At 40.9% G+C, this 19,555-nt stretch overlaps 1 protein-coding gene across 4 annotated transcripts in view; it reads right to left on the bottom strand.

Annotated features, from left to right (window-relative positions):
- CORO6 (coronin 6) overlaps window positions 1-19,555 on the bottom strand; it is a 773,484-nt gene that overhangs the window by 556,806 nt on the left and 197,123 nt on the right. The window lies entirely within an intron of this gene.

Consider the following 19,555-nt stretch of genomic DNA (forward strand, 5'->3'; position numbering starts at 1 on the left):
CACACCTAGAATAAGGTGAATAGGGAGTACATTAATCACACACCTACAGTAAGATGAATAGGGAGTACACTAATCACACACCTAGAATAAGGTGAATAGGGAGTACATTAATCACACACCTACAGTAAGATGAATAGGGAGTACACTAATCACACACTAAGAATAAGGTGAATAGGGAGTACAGTAATCACACACCTACAGTAAGATGAATAGGGAGTACACTAATCACACACTAAGAATAAGGTGAATAGGGAGTACAGTAATCACACACCTACAGTAAGATGAATAGGAGTACACTAATCACACACTAAGAATAAGGTGAATAGGAGTACAACACACCTACAGTAAGATGAATAGGAGTACACTAATCACACACTAAGAATAAGGTGAATAGGAGTACAGTAATCACACACCTACAGTAAGATGAATAGGAGTACACTAATCACACACTAAGAATAAGGTGACTAGGAGTACAGTAATCACACACCTACAGTAAGATGAATAGGGAGTACACTAATCACACACTAAGAATAAGGTGAATAGGGAGTACAGTAATCACACACCTACAGTAAGATGAATAGGGAGTACACTAATCACACACTAAGAATAAGGTGAATAGGGAGTACAGTAATCACACACCTACAGTAAGATGAATAGGGAGTACACTAATCACACACTAAGAATAAGGTAAATAGGGAGTACAGTAATCACACACCTACAGTAAGATGAATAGGGAGTACACTAATCACACACCTAGAATAAGGTGAATAGGGAGTACAGTAATCACACACCTACAGTAAGATGAATAGGGAGTACACTAATCAACACTAAGAATAAGGTGAATAGGGAGTACAGTAATCACACACCTACAGTAAGATGAATAGGGAGTTCACTAATCACACACTAAGAATAAGGTGAATAGGGAGTACAGTAATCACACACCTACAGTAAGATGAATAGGGAGTACACTAATCACACACTAAGAATAAGGTGAATAGGGAGTACAACACACCTACAGTAAGATGAATAGGGAGTACACTAATCACACACTAAGAATAAGGTGAATAGGGAGTACAGTAATCACACACCTACAGTAAGATGAATAGGGAGTACACTAATCACACACTAAGAATAAGGTGACTAGGGAGTACAACACACCTACAGTAAGATGAATAGGGAGTACACTAATCACACACTAAGAATAAGGTGACTAGGGAGTACAGTAATCACACACCTACAGTAAGATGAATAGGGAGTACACTAATCACACACTAAGAATAAGGTGAATAGGAGTACAGTAATCACACACCTACAGTAAGATGAATAGGGAGTACACTAATCACACACTAAGAATAAGGTGAATAGGGAGTACAGTAATCACACACCTACAGTAAGATGAATAGGGAGTACACTAATCACACACTAAGAATAAGGTGAATAGGGAGTACAGTAATCACACACCTACAGTAAGATGAATAGGGAGTACACTAATCAACACTAAGAATAAGGTGAATAGGGAGTACAGTAATCAAATACCTACAGTAAGATGAATAGGGAGTACACTAATCACATACTAAGAATAAGGTGAATAGGGAGTACAGTAATCACACACCTACAGTAAGATGAATAGGGAGTACACTAATCACACACTAAGAATAAGGTGAATAGGGAGTACAGTAATCACACAGCTAGAATAAGGCGAATGGGGAATACAGAAATCACACACCTACAATAAGATGAATCGGGAGTACACTAATCACACACCTAGAATAAGGTGAATAGGGAGTACATTAATCACACACCTACAGTAAGATGAATAGGGAGTACACTAATCACACACTAAGAATAAGGTGACTAGGGAGTACAGTAATCACACACCTACGGTAAGATGAATAGGGAGTTCACTAATCACACACTAAGAATAAGGTGAATAGGGAGTACAGTAATCACACAGCTAGAATAAGGTGAATGGGGAATACAGAAATCACACACCTACAATAAGATGAATAGGGAGTACACTAATCACACACCTAGAATAAGGTGAATAGGGAGTATATTAATCACACACCTACAGTAAGATGAATAGGGAGTACACTAATCACACACCTAGAATAAGGTGAATAGGGAGTACATTAATCACACACCTACAGTAAGATGAATAGGGAGTACACTAATCACACACCTAGAATAAGGTGAATAGGGAGTACATTAATCACACACCTACAGTAAGATGAATAGGGAGTACACTAATCACACACTAAGAATAAGGTGAATAGGGAGTACAGTAATCACACACCTACAGTAAGATGAATAGGGAGTACACTAATCACACACTAAGAATAAGGTGAATAGGGAGTACAGTAATCACACACCTACAGTAAGATGAATAGGGAGTACACTAATCACACACTAAGAATAAGGTGAATAGGGAGTACAGTAATCAAATACCTACAGTAAGATGAATAGGGAGTACACTAATCACACACTAAGAATAAGGTGACTAGGGAGTACAGTAATCACATACCTACAGTAAGATGAATAGGGAGTACAATAAATACACACTAAGAATAAGTTGAATAGGGAGTACAGTAATCACACAGCTAAAATAAGGTGAATGGGGAATACAGAAATCACACACCTACAATAAGATGAATAGGGAGTGCACTAATCACACACCTAGAATAAGGTGAATGGGGAATACAGAAATCACACACCTAGAATAAGGTGAATAGGGAGTACTGTAATCACTCAACTAGAATAAGGTGAACGGGGAATACAGAAATCACACACCTAGAGTAAGGTCAATAGGGAGTACAGTAGTCACACACCAAGAATAAGGTGAAAGGGGAATACAGAAATCACACACCTAGAATAAGGTTAATGGGGAATACAGTAATCACACACCTAGAATAAGGTGAACAGGGAATACAGAAATCACACACCTAGAGAAAGGTCAATAGGGAGAGGGAGTATAGTAATCACACACCTAGAATAAGGTGACTAGGGTGTACAGTAATCAAACACCTAGAGTAATGTGAATAGGGACTACAGTAATCACACACCTAGAATAAGGTGAATATGGAGTACTGTAATCACACACCTAGAATAAGGTGAATGGGGAATACAGAAATCACACACTTAGAATAAGGTGAATGGGGAGTACTGTAATCACACACCTAGAATAAGGTGAACGAGGAATACAGAAATCACACACCTGGAGTAAGGTCAATAGGGAGTACAGTAGTCACACACCAAGAATAAGGTGAAAGGGGAATACAGAAATCACACACCTAGAATAAGGTGAATGGGGAATACAGTAATCACACACCTAGAATAAGGTGAACAGGGAATACAGAAATCACACACCTAGAGTAAGGTGAATAGGGACTACAGAAATCACACACCTAGAATAAGGTGAATAGGGACTACAGTAATCACACATCTAGAATAAGGTGAATAGGGACTACAGAAATCACACACCTAGAATAAGGTGAATGGGGAATACACTAATCACACACCTAGAATAAGGTAAATAGGGAGTACAGTAATCACACACCTAGAATAAGGTGAATGGGGAATACAGTAATCACACACCTAGAATAAGGTGAATAGGGACTACAGTAATCACACACCTAGAATAAGGTGAATAGGGACTACAGAAATCACACACCTACAGTAAGATGAATAGGGATTATACTAATCACACACCTAGAATAAGGTAAACAGGGAGTACAGTAATCACACACCTAGAATATGGTGAATGGGGAATACAGAAATCACACACCTAGAGTAATGTGAACAGGGAGTACAGTAACCACACACCTAGAATAAGGTGAACAGGGAGTACAGTAATCACACACCTAGAGTAAGGTGAATAGGGAGTACAGTAATCACACATCTAGAATAAGGTGAATGGGGAATACAGAAATCACACACCTAGAATAAGGTGAATAGGGAGTACAGTAATCACACACCTAGAATAAGGTGAACAGGGAGTACAGTAATCACACACCTAGAATAAGGTGAATAGGGAATACAGTAATCACACACCTAGACTAAGGTGAATAGGGACTACAGTAATCACACATCTAGAATAAGGTGAATAGGGATTACAGTAATCACACACCTAATCACACACCTAGAGTAAGGTCAATAGGGAGTACCATAATCACACACCTATAATAAGGTGAACATGGAGTAAAGTAATCACGCACCTACAATAAGATGAAGAGGGACTACAGTAATTACACACCTAGAATAAGGGGAATAGGGAGTACAGTAATCACACACCTAGAATAAGGTGAATGGAGAATACAGAAATCACACACCTAGAGTTAGGTGAATAGGGAGTACTGTAATTACATACCTAGAATAAGGTGAATATGGACTATAGTAATCACACACCTAGAATAAGGTGAATAGGGAGTACAGTAATCACACACCTAGAATAAGGTGAATAGGGAGTACTGTAATCACACACCTAGAATAAGGTAAACAGGGAGTACAGTAATCACACAACTAGAGTAAGGTGAATAGGGAGTACTGTAATCACACACCTAGAATAAGGTGAATAGGGAGTACAGTAATCACACACCTAGAATAAGGTGAATAGGGAGTACTGTAATCACACACCTAGAATAAGGTTAACAGGGAGTACAGTAATCACACACCTAGAATAAGGTGAATAGGGAGTACCGTAATCACACACTTAGAATAAGGTGAATAAGGATTACAGTAATCACACACCTAGAATAAGGTGAATGGGGAATACAGAAATCACACACCTAGAGTAATGTGAATAGGGAGTACAGAAATCACACACCTACAGTAAGGCAAATTCAGAGTACAGTAATGACACACCTAGAGTAAGGTGACTAGGGAGTACAGTAATCATACACCAAGAGTAAGGTGAATAGGGAGTACAGTAATCACACACCTAGAATAAGGTGAACAGGGAGTACAGTAATCACACACCTAGAATAAGGTGAATAGGGAGTACCGTAATCACACACTTAGAATAAGGTGAATAAGGATTACAGTAATCACACACCTAGAATAAGGTGAATGGGGAATACAGAAATCACACACCTAGAGTAATGTGAATAGGGATTACAGAAATCACACACCTACAGTAAGGCAAATTCAGAGTACAGTAATGACACACCTAGAGTAAGGTGACTAGGGAGTACAGTAATCACACACCAAGAGTAAGGTGAACAGGGAGTACAGTAATCACACACCTAGAATAAGGTCACATGTACAGTAATGTGACGAGGGAGTACAGTAATCACACACCTAGAATAAGGTGAACATGGAGTACATTAATCACGCACCTAAAATAAGGTGAATGGGAAATAAACTAATCACACACCTAGAGTAGGGTGAATAGAGAGTACTGTAATCACACATCTAGAATAAGGTGAATAGGGAGTACAGTAATCATTCAACTAGAGTAATGTGAATAGGGAGTACAGTAATCACACACCTAGAAAAAGGTGAACAGGGAATACAGAAATCACGCACCTAGAGTAAGGTGAATGGGGAATACAGAAATCCCACACATAGTGTAAGGGGAATGCAGAGTACAGTAATCACACACCTAGAAAAAGGTGAATGGGGAATACAGTAATCGCACACATAGAGTAAGGTGAATGAGGAATACAGTAATCACACACCTAGAATAAGGTGAACAGGGAGTACAGTAATCACACACCTAGAATAAGGTGAATAGGGACTACAGTAATCACACACCTAGAATAAAGTGAACAGAGAGTACAGTAATCACACACCTAGAGTAAGGTGAATGGGGAGTACAGTAATCACATACCCAGGGTAATGTGAATAGGAAGTACAGTAATCACATACCTAGAATAAGGTGAATAGGGAGTACAGTAATCACACACCTAGAATAAGGTGAATGGGGAATACAGAAATCACACACCTAAATTACTGGGAATAGGGAGCACAGTAATCACACACCTAGAATAAGGTGAAAGGGGAATACAGTAATCACATACCTAGAATAAGGTGAATAGGGAGGACACTAATCACACACCTAGAGTAAGGTGAATAGGGACTACAGTAATCACATACCTAGAATAAGGTGAATAGGGAGGACAGTAATCACACAGGTTCTGTTAATTATGGTAATGATGTTGTGATCTCTGGAGCGTGTGGCACGGGGGGGATTTGTTTTTTTTTAGGTGTAGCATTTCAAGTAAGGCTGGGTCAGACATGGCTTTGTTAGTCAAGCAGACATCACCTCTAAGTAGATGGTAAGAGACTAAGAGCAGCTGAAGTTTCTTGAGTCTGTCTGTGTAGGACATGTGTTTAAGGCCTAGGATCATTTTTGTAAGGTACTTTTGTGGCCTCTCCAGCTGTTGTAGGGGTCTGGTCAGGTACATGCCAAATGAGGCATTATATTCAAAGATTGGTCTAATGAGGGATGAGTAGAGAGGGATGATGACCTCCTTCTTCCTGGATGCGAAAAGTACAGTTGTGTACCTACCATAAATGTAGATATTCGAGTGTATTCACTGTTGCAGTCATTACTCTTGGGTTATCCTGCTGGCAGGCTACCCTCAGTCGGCCAGAATTCCAAAGTCTAGGTCCGGCATCGGTTGCTGTCGCCTCTTCCCTGATGTCAGTGCACCAGGGGTATAAAAGATGCAGCCGATGCCAATTTCTTCAGTTTTTCTTGCCCCAGATGTCAGGTGCCCAATTGGTAGGCGGAAAAATATGCCAATAAGAAATGCATGCACAAAAATAACATTTCCTTCATCTACAAGCAAATACACCAAAAAGGTTGTATAGGATAGAGAAGTGCAGATAAGTCCCAGCAAAGAGAAGGGGGATGGTGGGTGGGTAACCTGGACTGCAACAGTGAATACACTCAAACATCTACATTTATGGTAGGTACACAACTGTACTATTGTTCATCATGTTTCACTGTTGCAGTCATTACTCTTGGGTAGAATCCCAAAGCTGAGGATGGGTGGCTGGGCTAAATAGGATTAGGAGAGGCTATGAGGCCCTGCAGAACTGCAGTGACGAAGCCTGCTCTGGACTTAGAGTAGAGAGGCAAGTGGTAGTGCTTTGTAAAGGTGTGCACTGAACTCCAAGTTGCAGCCTCTAAGATATCTTTGGTTGGTACTCCTCTGAGGAAGGCTGCTGAAGTGGCTGCTGCTCTTGTGGAATGAGGCCTAATGCCCTTAGGCACTGATTTGCCATGTTGAAAATAGCAGAAACGGATGCAATGGCCTATCCATTTAGAAATAGTCTGTTTTGAGATAGCCTTTCCTTGTATGACACTAAACGTTGCTCAGTCTTTCTGAAAGCTTTAGTTCTGTCAAAGTCAAAGTGCAACTGCCTGTGTATGTCCAAAGAATGCAGAACTTTCTCCCCGTTTTTCTGTGGATTTGGGTAAAAGGTAGGCAAGTGAATGGTTTGGTTGAGGGCCACACTGGACACCACCTTAGGCATAAATGTAGGGTTTGTCCTCAGAGAAACCCTGTCTGGATGAAAAATGATGAAAGGTTCCACAGCCATGAGTGCTTCTAACTCCAAGACTCGCCTTGCAGAGGTTATTGCTAGGAGCAAAGCTGTTTTCCAGGATAAGAATTTTATATCTGCTGTTGATGCTAGCTCGAAAGGAGGCAGTGTGAGTTTTTCCAAAACATAATTGAGGTCCCAGGCCGGAATTGGTGCTCTCCTTGGAGGCCTAATGTTTTTGGCCCCTCTGAGGTACTGCCTTATTAAAGGATGAGAAAAGATAGGTGGTTCTGTATTGTAATGGGCTGAAATGGCAGAGGCATGAATCTTAATTGATAAGAAAGAAAGGCCTTTGTTCAGCGTCTAAGTTAGGTATTGTAAAATCTGAGGAATATTTGGTACAGACGTGTCAATGCCTTGTTCCTGGTTCCAAGCACAGAATCTCTTCCATTTTTCTGCATAAGATTTTCTGGTACTGGGCCTCCTGGCCTCCAAGATAACATCCATAACAGCTTTTGAAAGTGGAGTGTTCTGAATGGCTACATTATCTGCCATGCTGCCAGATTTAAGGTCCTGAGTTGGTTGTGCAGGATCTGATTGTTTTCTTGGGTCAACAAGTGAGAAGTTTGAGGCAATATCCATACTGGACCTTGAGACAAGCTCTTTAGGATTGGGTACCAGTGCTGGCGTGGCCAGTCTGGTGCAATCAGTATCATTTTTGGCTTCTCTTGTCTGACCTTTATGAGTACTCTGGGAAGGAGAGACAGTGGGGGAAAAGCATATACTGTTAGATTTTTCCAGCTGAATGATAGGGCATCCACTTTCCATGCTTGCTTGTGATAAATCCTTGTGCAAAATCTCTGCAATTGACAGTTGTGAGGGGAGGCAAATAGATCTATGTCTGGGCATCCCCATTTCCTTATTATCATGCTGAAGACTTGTGGATCCAGTTTCCATTCGTGGGGATCCATGAGGTTTCTGCTTAGTTCGTCTGCCAGAGTATTTGTTTTTCCTGGCAGGAATTGTGCTTGCAGGTGAACTTGAAAAGCCAGTGCTGTGTCCCATAAGGTCATTGCTTGCCTGCAGAGGGGGTAGGAATGTGTACCTCCCTGCTTGTTTATGTACCACATGACAGTAGTGTTGTCTGTCTTTATCAGTAACTGTCCTGGATGAAGCAGGTCCTTGAAAGCTGTCAGGGCATTTTGAACAGCTAGCATCTCTTTTTGATTGATGTGAAGATGCATCTGGTTTGCAGGCCATGTGTCCTGAATACATTTTCCTGCCATATGGGCCCCCCAGGCATAATCTGATGCATCCGTTGTCAGTGTCTGTCTGGCTGTGGGTAAACTGAATGGCAGACCCTTGTTGTGGTGACAGGCTTCTGCCCACCATTGAAACTCCTGTTGTAGGCAGGGAATGAGTGCAATTACTGTCTCCAGGCTGTGGCAATGCTGAGTCCAAACACTTTTCAGATACCATTGTAGTTTCCTCATATGCAGTCTGGCATATGGAATTAGTAGAATGCAGGATGCCATGAAACCCAAGGCCTGCAGGATTTTCCTTGCAGATAAGTGGGTTTTTGTTGCCAATTTCTTGAAGTAAGTAGTCAGTTGCTTTTGCTTGCCCGGCGTGAGATAAGCCATCTGGGCAGTTGTATTTAAGCTTGCACCCAGGAATATTATCTCTTGAGAGGGCACTAGTTTTGATTTATTTTCATTTACTGTGTACCCCAGGCAGTTGTATTTAAGCTTGCACCCAGGAATATTATCTCTTGAGAGGGCACTAGTTTTGATTTATTTTCATTTACTGTGTACCCCAGGCCAATTAGTAATCGTTTTACAAATGCCAGATGCTATAGAAGAGTGTCTTTGTTCTCTGCTTGAATTAGGCAGTCGTCCAAGTAGGGATATATTTGAATTCCTTTTTGTCTGCAAAACGCAATTACTGGTACCAGGCATTTTGTGAAGACCCTGGGCACAGTAGATAAGCCAAAGGGCAGTGCAGAGAATTGGTAATGCATTGAGGCAGCTATGAATCTGAGGTATCTTCTGCAAGATTGTCTGATTGCGACATGCAGGTATGCCTCTTTTAGGTCCAAAGTTACGAGCCAAGCCCTCTTGCCCAGCATGGGCAGTAGCTGCTGTAGAGTCAACATCTTGAATTTTGGAACTTCCAGAAACATATTTAGTATAGACAGGTCCAGTATTGGTCTCCAGGTTTTGTCCTTCCTGGGTACTAGGAAAAGTCTGGAGTAAAATCCTTGCCCCTGCTCTTGTGGTACTTGCTGAATGGCCCTCATGTCCATGAGGGCTGCAATTTGCTTTTGTGCCTCTGCCCATTGATTGTGTGACAGGTCTGGTATGCCCTTTTGCTAGTTTTCCTCATAAGGGGGCTGTCAAAAGAAAACTGCTTGGAACTGGTAGAGGAAAGTCATTGGGACTGTTTCCTGTAAGGTTGTGATTTGTCTTCTCCACTTTTGGAGGTAGGAGCACCCCATTGTTTAGGCCTGTATGAGCCTTGGGGCTGAGATCTGCCTCTGGGATGCCTGTATCTGCCTCTTTGTGGTCTGTCTGACACTGGAAAGGACCAATTTTTAGAAGGCCAGTTCCTGCTAAACCTGGGTGGCTGTACCTGTAAGAAATCCTTGACTGTCTGCATGGATTTTGCTTTATCCTCCATTTTTTTTCAACACCTCTTCTGCTTTAGTGCCAAACAAAGTATCATGCTGTAATGGTGCACCTAATAATTTTGCTTTAACATGATCAGGTAGATTCTGTTCCTTTAACCAAGCATGCCTTCTAATAACAGAACGTGTAACAGCGGCCCTGCAAGAGGCCTCCAGTGAATGATAACCACATTGCAAAGTATGCTTTCCCACTTGTTCAGTTGCATGTAATAAATCCTGCAATTCCTTGTTCTCTGAACATTCAGTATTTGTCAACATTTTCTGTTTAAGCAGTGACATTAAATATTGCTGATATTTAAGCATATGAAACTGACAATTTAAAGCCCTTACAGCCAGGGTAGCAGAAGTGTAGACTTTTTCCCCCATCTGTCTAGAGCCCTAGAATCCCTATCAGAGGGGACAGGGTTTTTTGCAGTGGAAGCTTTAACCCTCTTGGGACCCTGAGATATAGTTTCTGGGTCAGCAGCGGGGTTTTTATATAGGAATTTATGAGAATCCGGGACCCTGTAGTATCTGTCTGGCTTAGCAGGTGCAGCGGGTAAAGAGTCAGGGGACAGGCCGGACTCTGAAAATACATCATCCACAATGTCTAGAACAGGTGGAATAGCAAGGGGTCTGTGCTGAGGAAGTAGCAGAAAGTCTCTTTCTTAGATTCAGAATAATCTTGGCTCTCCCAGTGGAAATGCTCCCTCATAGTATGCAGGGTTTACCCAAAAGAATAATCCTCAGGAGGAGAGGCTGAAGGAATGGATTCTTCAGCATCAGAATCCTCATAGGGAAGCATGGAGTAATCCTGTTCAGAAGAGGAATCAGAAGAAATAGAAACCTGATCAGAAGAATCATACTCTGTCTCTTGCCTAGGCCTCTTATCAAGAGGGGGATGGGAGCCCCTGATCAAAGTAATTAGGTCTTCAGCCATTTTGAGCATCTGTTTTTTAGGCATGGAAGTCTGAGTAGGAGAATGCTGTACTTGTTTCTTTGTCTTTAGAGCTGTTTTAGTCTTTGTCTTTGAAGCTGAAGATGGCTTAATATATAGTTGTGTAGGTCTGAAGACACCCTCAGAAGCCGATGCCTGCTCAGCTGCTCTGGACCCATCTGAGGGAATGATTTCCGAGTGCCCAATACCTTGAGTATCCAGAGGCCCAGTCGGCTCCACGTGGGAGTCGGTAGTGGCCTGTGGCTCTGAGGTAGCAGGTGCCAGGGGCTGCGAAAGTGCCTCACTGAGAACCGGCGAACCAGCGACTGGCCTAGTAGAGGCTTTGTCGTCAATTTTGGACCTCGGATGCCTATCCTTGTCCTTGTCCTTGCATTTTTTTGTAAACTCCGGTTGTCAGCTGGTCCGATGGCATTATATAATTAAATCTTTGGCCAGAGTAATGAAATGCAAAAATCAAACCGACGCTTGATAGTGCATTGGTTAAATCTAGCACAAAACTGACAGCTAGCAATGTTGTGTTCAGGGCCTAGGCAAGGAATACAGTAAGAGTGAAAATCCTTATGAGGTATTTGCTTCCCACAAGAAATACAATTGTTAACTTTTTCTGACATTGGTCTGGAGCAAGAAAAAAGTTTCCCCAATGGGGTACTTAGCTTTAATGAAGACTTCGGTTCTGAAATTCGGATTTCAAAATCTCAGGAGTCGGCCGACCAGCACTTGCGAACTGCTTTTGCTTCGGGCACTGCGCGGCAAGAAAGACTGAAGAAAATGGCGTCAGCTGCATCTTTTATACCCCTGGCACACTGACGTCAGGGAAGAGACGACAGCAACCGACGCCGGACCTAGACTTTGGAATTCTGGCCGACTGAGGGTAGCCTGCCAGCAGGATAACCCCAAGAGTAATGACTGCAACAGTGAAACACAATGAACATCCTTTGGTTATAAGATGTGCCACATAGAAGGCCTTTCTGATCACAGTGGCAATGTGGTGGTCGAAAGTGAGGTGGCTGTTGACCTGGGTGTCCAGATCTCTTATGGCCTCTTCAGTGTTCAGTGGGCTCCCATCAATGTGGTAGTTCATGGGAACTGTGTTTTTTCCAAAGGGGATGATAAAGCATTTTTTGGCGTTAATTCTCAGGCCATAGTTCCGACACCAGTCACTGGTCTCAGAGAGGCCCTTTTGTAGGATGTCTGCATCACTTGGGGAGTTGATAATGACTCCTAGCTTGCAGTCATCAGCGAACTTGATCAACCAGAGTCCTTCTGTGCAGGCCTGGACTTCTGAGAAGTAGATACCAAACAGAAGAGGGCCCAGGACCAATTCCTGTGGGACTGCACTCATGACTGGTCGACAGTCTGACTTCGAATCAGCAACTTTCACTCAGTGGGTCCTGTCTGTGAGCCAATTTGCATCCCACCTAGTGATGTAAGGATCGGTGCCTAGTTTTTTGAGTTTATCAATGATACTTGAGTGGGGAATGGTATCAAAGGTCTTGGCCAGGTCAAGGTAGGCTGTAGGCACTGCCTTACCCTCATCCATAGCCTTGGTGACTGCCTCGAAGAAGTCAACCAGGTTCAACAGGCAGGATCTCCCCTTGACAAAGCCAAACTGTGTGGGGTCAAGAGTTTGGAGATTGCCTATATCTTTGTTAAGCAGGTCCATGATGATGTGCTCCATAGCTTTGCATACCAGACTTGTCAAGCTAATGGGGCGATAGTTCCCAGGGTCTGTAATTGCTCCCCCTTTATGGAGCAGGATGACTGTAGCAGTGCGCCATTCATTAGGGACATAGCCTGAGGTAACGCTGTGATTGAACAGGGCACACAGATGTGGTGCCAGTTTGTTTTGTAGCTCATGTAGTATGCAGCCAGGGATATTATCATGTCCCATGGATGCTGTATTCTTAGCTTTGGACAATGCAGCTTTTACCTGTGCTGCAGAAATGGTGAGAAATCTGCCCAGAACACATCCAGCTGAGCTACCACCTACTCAGGGAGATGGGGCCTTTAGTTTAATATTTCATTTGAAAAAAATATATCTATATCTATATAAATATATATATATATATATATATATATATATATATATATATATATATATATATATGTATATATAAATTTCTAAGGAAATGTTAAGATATAGATTGTGTGCGAACATATGTACATTTATTCATATACATGCATACATTGACATATATATGTATATATATATATATATATATATATATATATATATATATATATATATGGGATCCGGACACATGCTCGACTAACATATGTCCGAATCACAAAACATCGAACACACATACACGAAAACGCTTAACATCGACAAGCGCTTCCATGTATGTGTGCCTGTTTCATAAATCGGACCACAATGCTGGTAAGGGAACATTTCCTTTTCCCCACTGTAGTGCGATCTCGGAGTGAGAATAATAAAGTAGGGGGGTGTGGAGGGTGCAGTGGGCTGAAGCTCCCCCTGCAGAAACGTAGATTTTTTTTTTTGAACTACACATACACAGAAGCGATTTTCGATGTTAAGCGCTTTTGTGTATGTGTGTTCGATGTTTTTTGATTCGGACATATGCTAGTCGAGCATGTGTCCTAGACCCATATATATATATATATATATATATATATATATATATATATATATATATGTGTGTGTGTGTGTGTGTGTGTTAGATATAGATATATTTCTATGAATATACTTAAAATGATCTAAATAAGTAAATGTTGAAGTTGCTGACATCTACACACTAAGATCAACATCAAAAACTTTAACATGTCATTGCACTTGCTCCAAGGCATAACCTTGAAGCATGCATAACACTGTTTTTTGTAGGAGGGTAAACCCTATTGCACCCACCACAGCCACTCACACCCTCTGCTAATAATTCATAGTAACGCCTTAGTTGCACAATACCCAGGAAATGCCTTATTCCCCAACCCCAGGGATTATGCAGTGTTGCATACCTGTTGATCATTTGTTTAGTTTATGAAGATTTGACGACAAAACAGATGTTGACTTTACATCCTGTCAACCACATTAGGCACTCCCATATATGATACATACTTTCAGGTTAATGTACACAAGAATCAATACTGCCTTCATTGAGCCACTGATCCTGGCTAATCAGACAAAGACAGCATCATAGTCTCACACCATCAAATCACTCATGATTGCATAAGCAAACAAATGGCTGATGCAAGCTGCTAATACCACAGTGCTTTAGTGATCATAAATGTTTATTGTGGAGGGGAAAGCCCCTTCCCCCAGATCCTCCAACTTGCATACATCCTTTTGCTTATTCATAACTACACGGTCACACAACCTCAACCAAAGGGGACTCATCAGTAAAAACAATATAACTGATTAAGCAAGAGTCATCTATAAAACAAAGTAATTAATGATGAGTTTTACAGTTAGCAACCCCTTACTTATCCATCAATATGTTGTACACTTAACAAGCTGCTTTCATATTATAAATAATTATTTTTGAAGGATGTTGACGTGTTGACTGACTTCTCCTAAATGCATCTGTCATTTTGTTGTATTATTACTATTTATTTTTAGCACAAGGTTCCACAATCTAGTGTTAACTCCCCTTGGCAGTGTGCTCTAGACAAAGGTTTTCAAACATAACTGGATCAGATATTGCTTTATAAATCAGGCTAATGCACTTCTAAGACCTAAAAAAATATATATAATGACAGTTCCAGAGGCCTTTCTGTATAGATCAACTTCTCCGTCCCTTTTATCTTTTCAAGTAAAGAATTGTTGTACCTTTCCACATTCCTGCAGGTGACTTGACTGGGCTACACAATTTGCCTTCATAACTTTATTTGAGAGGGCAAAAGGGTGAAGTAACTATTCATCTGTTTTGAGAGAGCGATGAACAAGAAGGATATGGGAAAAGCAGTGGTGGAATCAAAACTAATTATTGGAAAAAACATGGACAATGTAGGGAAACTGTGCTGAAAAGAATTTGGGGAAAATGTGGGGGAATAAGACAAGGGAAACAAGAGGAAGGAAGCAACAACAGTATTAGGTAGCTGGCTAAACACCTACATGGTGCAGAACTGGAAGAAAAGGAGCAATAAGAGCTCACTGATGTAAGAGGATAGAGCACTGGAGCAGTCTGGAAGGTAGTAAATGAATACAAGAATAGAAGAGATATGCAGTCAAATGATGAAAAAAGATAGGGCGTCACTAAAGAATAGACATTTTAAAAAGAAGAGAGAAGGAAGGGAAATATAGAAAGGGAGTAAAAAGAGAAGTCAAGGTGGAAGAAGAGAAGTTACGGAGCAGTATAAGGAACACATTAGAAGGAAGGAGGAAACATCATGGCTACCTATCAGTAAGAAGAAAAAATAAGACATATGGCATAATGGATCTATGTCAGATGATCCAGTTTTCAGAAACTCGAAATTCATATGGACAAGACCATATGATCAAGATTCTGAAAACGTGGACATAAAAAAAAAAAAAAAAAAAAAAACACACAAAATCTGTGCATTTTCAGATGCTTTAACCCAAAATAAAAGACTGACATTTTCCTCCAGGCTGAAGGGAAGATACCAGGTTGGTTATCCATTGCCAAGAATGTAGTTACTTGGGAAATGAACTTTCTGGGAAGTAGTAGCAATGCAGACTGCAAACAGATATGTTAGTAGACTGTTAATGCACAGATTTTTGTCCCAGAGACTCCCCCTTTTGTGGGATAAACTCCCTCTCCACGTAAAGCAGAGCACCTCATTAACCATTTTTAAGCACAACCTGGATAACTGGATGGGAAACAGAAAATACACCCCTGGGATTCGGGTCTATGTTATATATTCGAACTTTCAAAATGTCGAATACCATATGTTCGAGACCATATGGTCGATATTTGAAAGTTTGAATATATTATAAAAAAAAAAAAAAGAAAAACATACCTTAATGGTGCGAGGAGGGGGGGGCAAGCCCCCCTTCACCCCCCACACCCCCCTACTTAAATATACCAACTCTGAGACCACACTTCAGTGCAGAAAAGGGAAATTCTCCCATTCTGCACTGTGCAGCACCGTTAAAGTCAAGCTTCGAACACTTGAAATGTCGATCATTTGGTCTCGACCATGTGACGTTCGACATTTCAAGCATTTGCTTATTTGACATAAACCCTGGGATTCCACCTGTGATAGTGGCATAGGGTGCTGACTTGTTGGAACATGGGCTAAATTCTTGGCTAGGCTTGTAAGGGCTCAGGGCCAATAGCCTAGTAACTTCCTATGATCCTATGATTCTGAACATACTATGGAACAAGGGGAATGAGTGAGTAATGCTCCCTATGTCTCATTCTGTTCTTCTATTCCTGACTTTTGATAGAACGAATTGAGTCCAGACAAGTAATAGCATGGATGCATTTACTACTATCATATGACTGACTCAAACAATCGTCACGTACTGTTTAATTAGGAAGTTTTGGAACACAGTAGCAACAAAAAAAACAAGACTCTGATGGCATCTACAGGTCATCTATGCCCTATCAACAATGCACAGCTCAGCTGGACCAAGAGCCTTACTTCTCCAACTCCTTAGAAAAAGCAGTTTATATCACCCTGAAGCTGTGAGCTGAGCATGTGCAATACAGCAGCAACCACCACATGGTGGGGCATACCTCCCAATTTTAACACGAAAAACAGAGATACAAACTAAGAGTAATTGGCTGTGGGGAAACTCTACATTAAAGCTATGCAGGTACTGGGTTTTGGGTAGCACTAAAGGTCTCAGATGGCAGAGAATTATACTGGCTGAATCTCACTTTTCTGATGCAGACACAGACGGCCACTAAAGATAGTCAACCTGCTGAATCAACATTATGACTATTCACAACTGAGAAGGAGGCATAATAAATGAGTCTCAGTTGAACAATATTATTATTCACAGAAAAACAATCTGCCAAACTGTATGAATACCAAAAAATCTCTCACCAGTCCACAAGGGCTTAAATCCTATTCCAGGGTGTTACTTTTTGGTCTTTGCAGGGTTAAGCTTCTATCACCCCTATTAAGTAGCAAATAGAACATACTTCAAACAACGTGTGAAATGATTGTGATGCCAAGGTATGGGCATCTCTCTCTCTCTCTCTCTCTCGATCTCTCTCTTTCAAGGAAGTTTTATAGCACATACCATAGGACTGGCAGCCTAGAAATCTGTTGTCAGAGACTTTGAATTGCACTAAAGACAAAGTGCTACAAGGTTTAGCTGCTGAAATATTAGGGACAAGTTTGGTTATGTTGTTTTTCACCTGAAGTATGTACAATCCTCTCTCTCCCTACTTACTGCCTGTACTATCCTAATGGTGTCCTATTCTGCATGACCTGATGGGGTAGTGTGAAGGACACCTGTTATGAATTAATGCTCATAAACAGCATGAAGAAAGAAGTAGAGCAATAGAGGGTCACAGGACCTTGACTAAGGCGTATACCTAAAGTATTATCCTGAGGAAAGTTCACACGCTTCAGTCAGCTCCATGACTTCCAACCTGCTAGGATGGGGCAGCCCAGCTGCTTGCACAGTCAGCAATCTGGATTTTGTTCCAGGCCTGAGTAATGAAGGGTCAAGCAGCCAAGGGGATAGGAATGAGTGGACAAAGACAAGCTCTGCAATCTTGTGGCAAAGTAAGGGTATAAGCACTGCAGTGTTTACTTCCCGCTGCAAATGCGGGATAGCAACAACTGTAAACTTAACAATTAGAGTCAGTTCTAATGTTCACATAAGGCTGCTTATGACAGGATTAGCTAATGGCATTGCACACCCATGTTCTAACGTGTTATTAGACTGCAGAAACAAGAAACAATTTCCACCCTAAGTATTAAAACTTCCATGCCCTCCCAACTCTTGTTTTGTGGTGATGAGCCAGACATCATACCCTAGAAGGCCTTCTAATGTAAAGGAGAACGAACTTGCAAAATTACCACCAGTACAACAGGAAATTAGCAGGTCAGAGATCAAACTCAGACCAGAGGTCAGGAGGAGAAGCAGCAAAAGAGACAGAGGCTTTATGACTAGGAAACTTTCCTTCATTGCTCCAACAGCATGAATCTTATTTGCAGATGATATGTTTTTGCACTTAATAAATCCAGAAAAATTATATTTATTTTTTTATAGATGAAGGGAGGAAAAAAGTGGGATAAGGTGTTTCTCCTTACAGAACATGGCAATTTAGGCCTACTAGACTTGAAGGGATCCATTAAAGCTACACAATTAAGCTTCATATGCAAACACAAGCAGAAGACTACAAATTAAAGTGGAAAGAAATTACGTTGAAACGTGGTGAAGGGAGTTCATGAAATAAAGAGGTAGTGTAGGACTTTGTATTCAGGCACTTAAACAAAACAATAACAACCACACAGAATTTTACATTTACAAAACAACAGAAAATATTCTGAGAAGTAAACTAAAATGGAAATGGAAAAAACAGATTTTATCAATGCAGATGACTAAAAGTAGGAGCATACATAATAGGCAAGAGAGAGCTGAAACTTATTGGAATAAATAGCAAAGGAACCAAAGTATTAGGAGCAAACAATTAGGGTGGGAAAAATCATAGAATGGGATGAGGTCAAGCAGAAGTTTGGACTGCAGGATGGAGCCCGCCTTCCCTCCCGGGGATTGATAACAGAGTACTGTTACAGAGGAATGGATAGAGGAGTTTTAAATGAAAGAGCAGCTCTGGTTGATTTTTCAGTTGAATCTAGAACAGAAGCTGTGGTGAAAAAGGGATAATTAGTAGGATATATAAAATAATGCATGATAGCTGTAAGAATCAATCAGAAGAGGTTAGAAAGGACTGGTAAATTAGAATGGAAAAGCAATATACAAAGAAACAATAAGAGGATATTTGTATAGCTGCCAAGTATTCAACCAAATGTGGAAGGTTTTAAGATTTTAGTATGGAAGTGTTTGCATAAGTATTTTTATACCCCATGTAGACTTCAAATAATGTTTTCATGGGCATTCAGCAATTACTGGAGGCATGATGGAAAAACACAGGTACTCGGGCACATTCTAGGAATATAAAAACTTTGACAGAGTTCAGAAATTCCCTACAGGGTACTTTGTCAGAAATGTTTGGGGAGCAAATTACTGTAACTAAGGAAATTATTCTTTCAAGCCGGGATATATAAACTGAATTGTCTAGACATAGACTAAGTTTAATGCTGTTGGCTGCCAAAAAAGTAATTACTAGAAAATGGAATTCAAAAACTAAACCAACTGTAACAGAATTACTGAATGTTGTAAAGGAAATAAAAGAATTGGACGTGAGATCATTAGAAAAGGGAATCAAACTATACAGAATCTACGGAAACAATACATACAGAATAATGCTCATGACCAAGAGTGATATTTCAAGAAAGGCAGGACTTAGAGCAATCCATACGGAATAGTAATTGTTAAG

Source organism: Protopterus annectens, chromosome 13.part0 (genome assembly GCF_019279795.1).
Source record: "Protopterus annectens isolate FY-2018-M chromosome 13.part0, PAN1.0, whole genome shotgun sequence".
Lineage (NCBI taxonomy): Eukaryota > Metazoa > Chordata > Ceratodontiformes > Protopteridae > Protopterus > Protopterus annectens.